Genomic DNA, 7,594 nt, shown 5'->3' on the forward strand with positions numbered 1-7,594 from the left:
CGCACACGGCCTGTGGGGTGAGGGCTGCTGACCCCACGTTTCACCGCAGACCCGAGGAGCTGAGGCCACTTCCCCAAGTCGCCAGGCCCACCTGGCGGGGAGCCACTCTGTGCACTTATTCCCTGGCTCCTATACGCGCACTGCACGCCTGTGCCTGGACAGTTGCCCCTGACCTGCTGCCAACAGGGACATACCCTGACAGTCCCGCGGTTTTCTCTCCATTGAGGGGCTGCGCGCCCGGGCGCCCGGTGTGCGGCCGCTCTTCTCCGCTCTCCACCCTGCTGGCTCCCGCCCTCCCCGTCTGTCCTGTTAGTCACAATAGTTTTCTCCTGTCTTCAGACCCAAATGCGTTTTCCGAAGAATTTCCGTGTGGTAATGTTAGTGAACAGACAGATGCAGGTGGTGGGAACGCGAGGTTAAGGGAATGATTCCACAAAATGGGCCACTGTGGTGACTCCCGCCTGCTTCTTACCAAGGAGAAACTGACCTTGGGGCTGGGGGGTGGCTCCGCGGCAGAGCACTGGCCTGCATGAGAGGCCCTGGGTTCCACCCTCAACACCACATAAAAACAAATAAGCCTCGGTATTGTGTCCAACTAGGACTAAAAAACATTTACCAAAAAAAAGAAAAGAAATTGACCTGCAGCCCTGCCTGGCCGCAGTGGACAGGGCACGTCAGATTCCTCAGCAAACTACCTGTTCACTGCAGGAGAAATGCAGGCCCAAGATCATGTTGATGGCAGGAACCCAGGAGATTTTTGTGTCCAGATCCTGAAACTCTGGGAGATAAGCATAGTTCCTCCTACCCATGAAATCTGTAAGAATGTATGGTTAAGAATCCAATTAGAGGGGCTGGAGTTGTAGCTCAAATGTGTGAGGCCTTGGGTTTAATTCTCAGCACAGCATATAAATAAGTAAATAAAATAAAGGTCCGTCAAACTAAAAAAAAAAAAGAATTGAAAAACTGGGGTTTTTTTGTTTGTTTTTAAAGAATCCAATTAGAAGTTGGGCCTGGTGCCACAGGCCTGTAATCCCAGTGATTTGGGAGGCTGAGACAGGGGGGTTGCAAGTTCAAAGGGAGCTTCAGCAACTTTCCAAGGCTTTAAGCAACTTAGTGAGACCCTGTATTAAAACCAAAAAGTGGGGGTGCTGGGGTGTGACTCAGTGGTTAAGCACCCCTGAGTTCAACCCTTGGTACAAAAAAAAAAAAAAAATTCCAATTACATGGGCCAAGGTGACCTAGAGTTGCCATGGCAGGGGGACTTGAAAGTCTGATGTCACCCTACTGTCTATCAAATGTCAAGGTGGACCTGAGCAGGACTTCCTGGAAATCTTCCCTGGTCCAAGTGGACCCATTCTGTCCCTTGGACGAGTCCCCTTGCCCCTTCCTATCCAGTCAGTGAACTCACTCCTGTCACTCTGAGCTACAGCTCAAGTCTTTCTGATTGACAGCAGTGAGAGCACGTCCCACGGTGGGTGTCAGCCTAGGGCCGTGGTTTCCTGGCTGTAAGTGGGCACAGGGGCCCTGTGTTAGCAAGCACACCCACCTGCTGCCTGGCGTGGATGACAGAGAAGTGACCCGAGGGGACTGAGACCTGCAGGCAGCCTGGGAGGGTCAGGCACATCTGTCAGCTAGGCCCTCTGTCCCCTGCCTGTCTAGGCACTCAGCCGGGAAGGCAGTTGGGAATCCTGGTGTTGAAAGGTGGCCACAAACGGCCCTCGGGAGGCAGGAGGAAGAGGGGAGATGTGGCAATCGACCGTCCCCGGTCCCTGGTGGGGAGAGAGGGGACCCATCCTGGGCCTCCTGGCAGCTGGCAGGACCCCCAGGGGCCTTGGAGGGCCAGGGTCAGGGTAGGGAGCCATTCCTCTGTTGATCCCCGATGGTGGAGAGGGGGCAGACGTCCACAGTGGACACAGTGCTGGCCGAGGGTCTGAAGTCAGCCTGGGCCCTGGGAGCCACCTGCACGTTCAAAGCACCCCTGTTTGGTGCGTGCGCAGTCCTTTGAGACAGGTCCAGCCCATGTCCCTCTGCAGAGACAGGAAAACTGAGGCAGAGAACGGGGCTACCCAGAGGTCACCCAACTGGGAAGGAATGGTCCTTGGGCCCAAGTCCACAGGTGGCACTGTGCTCCAGGCAAGTTGGTCTGCAGGAAGGAAATGGGGCCCTGGGAGAGACGAGGCCCGAGCGTGGCCAGGAATGTGGTGGACTGCTGTTGGGGTTCAGGAGAGAGGAGGGCCAGGTGGGGAGTACACTCAGGAGAGCAGGGCAGGTGGCAGCCTGGGGGCTGTGCCGTGGATGCTGCTGGGTGACTGGACCCGGAGGCTGAGCAGAGACCTGACTGAGCTCGGGACCCCAGTACTAGGGCTGAACAGAGGACCCCCCCTCGGGGGTGAACCACTCTGGGGAGCCCCCCAGCCCCAGACATGAACCAGTGTCCCCGAGGTCCACGGCCACCCCCACCTCCCACTCTTACCTCAGAAGTGAGGCACAGTGGCCACACCTGTATTCCCAGCTCCCCACAAGCCCGAGGCAGGAGGATGGCAAGTTTGAGGCCAGCCTCAGCAACTCAGCGTGGCCCGGTCCCCGGCTCTGCCCTTCTTCTGGGAAGTTGCTGGGCTGTTTTGCTTGGCAGCAGGGTCCCGTTCCTGCCCACAGTGGAGGTGGGCACCTTTTTGGGGGTCCTGCCTGGCACCCCCTCACAGTTGTCCCAGGGGTGTGAAGGGCACCTCGCGGGGCCTTGATCTGCATTTCACATGACTAAGGAAGTCACTGTGTTTTTGTGTGCTTGCTGGCGATTTGTGTATTTTCCCTCCAGAGCTGTCTATTCCAGTCTTCAGCCCTGTTTTAATTTGGCTGCTGGTCTTTGTTTTTGAACTACAAGAGTCTGAACTCGGGAGACTCACTTCCGACTTCCAGTTTCCAGGTCCACCTTGCTGGCCCCAGTCCTGAGTGCCCTGGACCTCTGCAGACTGGAAGGGCAGGGGAATCCTCTGAGACCGGGCACTGGCAGCTCAGGCAGGGACGACGGAGCATCTCCACAGGGTGCTCAGAGGACCAGACAGGAAAGGCCACACAGCCTGCAGCTTCACCGGCTGGAAACAACCCGACAAATCCAGAATCAGAGTCCAAAGACAGGTGCAGACAGGGACGTGGGCGTGTGGGGCCGGGCCGGGGTGGACAGGACTGCTCACTGTTCATGTGCACAGGGCTTCTTTAGGGGATGATGAGACTATCCCAAAACTGATGCCCGCACAGCTGTGTGAGTGTGAAGCCACCGCACCCTGGAGGGGGGTCTTAGGTGTGCATTGCATCCCCATGAAACTGTGTGAACAGCGAGGACCCCCCTCCCTCTAATCCCAGTGACTTTGCACCAATGCAGAGGACGCAAGTTCAAGGCCAGGCTAAGTAACTCAAAACAAAAAGAGCTGGGTAGTTCAGTGGTAGAGCACCCCTGGGTTCAACCCCCATACTGACAGCAAAAAGAAAAATGTTTAAAAATAATAGGACGCAGCGCCAGGCTGCACCCCAGGCCCTGTGCTGGGCTCAGTGCCTTATCCTCTGCCTATCTGCTGGCCATGGGGGCCCTTGGCTCATGTCCCCACCCACACCTGCAGATCTGTCTGTTTCACAGCAGGAAACAGCCCGGGGCAGCGGGACCGGGGGCAGTTTGGTGGAGATGGGGCAACTTCCTATGTTCTGCCACAGGGCCTGGCGGCCTGGTGGGGGTCGCGGTCACCAGAGCTGCCTGGTAAGTCCCACCCCCTGTGGCCCACAGGGTGGCAATGCCGGACCCTCCCAGTGTCCCCCATCTGTGCTGAGATCCAGCTGAGGGGGCGGAGGTCGCTGGTGGGGGACAGAGAAGGACTGTGATTGGTCAGGGCCACCCAGACACCCAGCCCTGCAGGACTGCACCAGGGCAGAGGTGGGACCCTGTCCCATCATGGAGCAAGGGTGGGGGAGGCTGGGGGTCTCCCAGGGCGGACAGGAGGGGCCCTGAGTTGGAGGGAGCGGCCTTTGGGGGCTCAAAAGGGCTGTCCCTGCCTGTCCCCGGGTGCTGGCGGGACCCACGCAGGACCAACACAGGGGCTCTGTGGCACCCTGTGCCTGCTGGCCAAAACCAGCTGCGTCTGTAGCTGCTCACTGAGGGGGGACAGGGAGACCCCCGAGTCGCCAACCAGCCTGCGCAGCCCCCGGCGGGTCTGAGGGGCCTGGTGAGAGCCCGGTGGGGCTGTGCTGTGGACTGGGGGTCAGGGGTAGGCATGGCTTAGGTTGGGGTTACGGTCAAGGTCATTTTTATGTTGGGCTGAGGATTGAACCCGGGGCCTCGCATGGGCTAGGCGAGCGCTCTGCCGCTCAGCCCCCGCCCCAGCCCCAAGGTCAGGGCTAGTTTTCATACTAAGGGTTAAAGTTAGGCTTAGATTCGGCCTAGGTCCAAGTTTGAGCTCCTCTTGGGGCACAGAGGGGTCTGTCCCTGAGATTGTCCCCAGCCTTTTGGTTATTTAGGGATAAAAGTGGGGTATGGAGGTGCACATCTGCCTCCCAAGGCCTTGAGGCTGAGGCTGGATCGGGAGTTGGAGGCCAGTCTGGGGACCTTAACCAGACCCTCTTGGGGAGGTGGCTCCACGGTAGACCACCCTGGGTCCCCCCCAGCACTGCAAAGGTGGACAGATAAGCAAATAGATAAAAGAAAGACAGGCACAGCTGGCCGTGGTCCCAGGAGGCAGCCTCGCATGGGCCTCCGTCTCGGGGCCTCCATCGGCAGAAGTGCAGTGGACCCCTCTACCCGAGGATCTTGCCTGTTCTCCCCCAGGGCTGCCTCGCCCCACACCTCGGGGCCTGTCCAGCCCCCCGCCTCGTGGCTGATGCTGGGTGTGCTGGTCTTGGTGATTTTGCTGGTGGGATGGGAAGAGGCAACCTTCTGGTTTGGGCTTTGTGAGGTTGGGGATCCCACTCAGGACCTTCCTGAGGAAGCCCTGGGCCTTCTGGATCTTTTTTTTTTTTTTTTATCTGCACATGACATTGCAGTGATCTTGGCAATTCATACATTTGAATCATTGGGGTATGATCTCTCATTTTTCTGACGGTACAGATTGCAGAATCACACGGGTCATACAGTCACCTGTATACAGACGTCAATCATAGTGTCTATTCTGTCCCGCTGCCCTTCCTATCCCCCGCCTTCTGGGGCTTGTTGGACCCTCCCAGTCACATTTGCGGCAAGAGTTACTTGTCCTTTTTCTACGGGGCAGGAGCAAATCACCAGAGAGGTGAAGTGACTTGGCAGGGTCCTACAGCAGGTCATCGTCCAGGACGGGCATCCGACTGTGCATGGGCAGGGTGCGCCTTCCCGTCACTCCAGAGAGACGGACGCCACCACCAAGCCCGGGGCCTCTTGCCTTCATCTCCCCGGCCCTCAACCTGCCCGTGAAAGCCCAGCACTTTGTTGATGGTGTCCTCACCCCAACCTGCAGCCCAGGGTCCCGCTCTGCACCCACCCCTGTCCCATCCTGCCCCAGAACCTCCTGCTCACCAGGCGCCACCCAGGCTCAACTGGTGACCTCACGGGGACCCCACGTGTCCCCTGTTATGAAACAGCTGACAGAGGAGGCAAAACTGGGCCCTGACCCACCTCTGCCCATCTGTTTGGGCCTTTCTCTGTCTTCAGCAGCTTGATGGAGAAGTTCCACACACCACGCAACTCGCCCGTTTAACAGCTCAACCACATCCACAGCAGAATGGTGGAGCCAACTCCCATCTAATTCCAGAACATTCCATCACCCCACAGGGAAGCCTGTCCCCATGAGCAGCCTCTGTCCCACGGAGCAGCCCTGCACCCACAGGTCCAGGTCCGACTCTGGACTCCCCTGTCCTGGACCCTCCTGTCACTGGGTCACACGCTGTGCCCTGTGTGTCTGGCTGTCATGGAGCACCAGGTCTTCAGGTCCCTCCACGCTGCAGCTGGGTCACCTCGCTCCTGCCCTGAGGACACTCCAGGGGCATGGGCCACGTAGGTCCCTTCCCCTGTGGATGGACACCTGGGCTGCTCCACTCTGACTTTACAGTCGTGTTCTGTTCTGTGTGGTGCTGGGGACTGAATCCAGGGGCTCTGCCACCCAGCTGTTCCTCAGAACTTTCCTTCTGAGCAGGACCTGGCTAAGTTGCAGAGATTGGCCTGTGGCTTGTACCCTGCCACGGTGGCCAGGTCATTCCCAAGTGGCCAGGATGACAGGTGCCTTGCACTTCTGTGAGCCTGAGATACTTGAAAATTAAATGTCAGAGCTGGGTGCGGTGGTGCACGCCTGTAGTCCCAGTAGTTTGGGAGGCTGAGGCAGGAGGAGGCAGAGTTCAAAACCAGCCTCAGCAACTCAGTAAGACTCCGGGCAACTTAGCAACACCCTGTCTCAAAATAATGATTTTTGAAAAAAATGAAATGGGTTGAGGCTGTAGCTCAGGGGTAAAGTGCCCCAGCAGCCAAAACAGAAAAGAAAAGGAACGTTAGAAGAATTTTGCTGCTGCTGTCCCCGGGCGGAGTGCCCTCTCTGTTTCAGGGCTCACTTGATGGACAGGGCTTTGTCCTTCTCCTCAGCCTCTCCCTGTAGCCAGGCTCGTGCCTGGGGACACAGGATTTTCCCTTGTGCGGGGTGTCCTGGGTACTACAGGGTACTGGGCAGTGTCCCCGGCCTCCATCCACCATGGTCAGCAGTTCTTCAGTTATGATAATCATCAGTGTCCCCAGATGCCACCCAATGTCCCTGGGGTCAGTGCTGCCCCTGATTTAGAGCCACTGCCTTGGGGGAAAAATCCCCTTGACCAAGGCTGGGCAGGAAGAGGGAGGGGTGGGGGCATCCGGGGGTCTCCCCTGGCATTGTGTCCCCGCCTGTCCCCTTCCTGTCAGGAGACAGGCAGCCATATCCACTTGGCGGGGGCCACAGGGACCTTGTGGGTGAGGTGTCTCCTTGGGGGTGTGGCAGGATGGATGTCCCTCTGAGGCTGTGCCACTGCTGCCCACCTGGCTCCCTGGCATGGGCTGGGGGCACCCCTGGCTTCCCCTACCTCCAGGGCAGTCAAGGCCTGAAGCCAGAACCCTGGGGTCCTCTCAGGAGTGTGGTTGTGACCCCCAAGCTCCCTGTGGCCTCCCCGGTGGGAGGAGGAAGAGGGAGCTGCCCTGTCATGGAGCAACCCCAACGGCCATGGCCAGGGCTGTAAGAGGAGCTTGGCAGGGGGCCCTGAGCCTGACCATGTCGCCGCACCATCGGACACCTAGGCCTGGCCTCCCTGCCACGCCGCTGGCCTGGCTGCTGTGGGGTGAGGGCCTTTCCCTGCGCATCCCCGTGTCTGCCCGCAGGGTCCTGTCCATGGCCCTCCGAGCGCTGCTGGGGAGACTGGCAGGGTGGCTGCTAGGCTGGACGCTGGGCTGAGGGCTCCCCCGGCGGGGTCCACTGCTCCTCAGGGCAGAGCTGCTGCAGGTGGGGACAGGCCGGCACCAGGTCTGGTGGCCCCGGGGGACAGGGCCACCGCCCTCACACTGGCCTTCCTGCCTCCCCAGGCACAGCCTGGGCCGCAGACATCATGGGAGGGCGGGAGGCCCGGCCCC

Source organism: Marmota marmota, unplaced genomic scaffold (assembly GCF_001458135.2).
Source record: "Marmota marmota marmota unplaced genomic scaffold, marMar, whole genome shotgun sequence".
In the NCBI taxonomy this organism is placed as follows: Eukaryota; Metazoa; Chordata; class Mammalia; order Rodentia; family Sciuridae; genus Marmota; species Marmota marmota.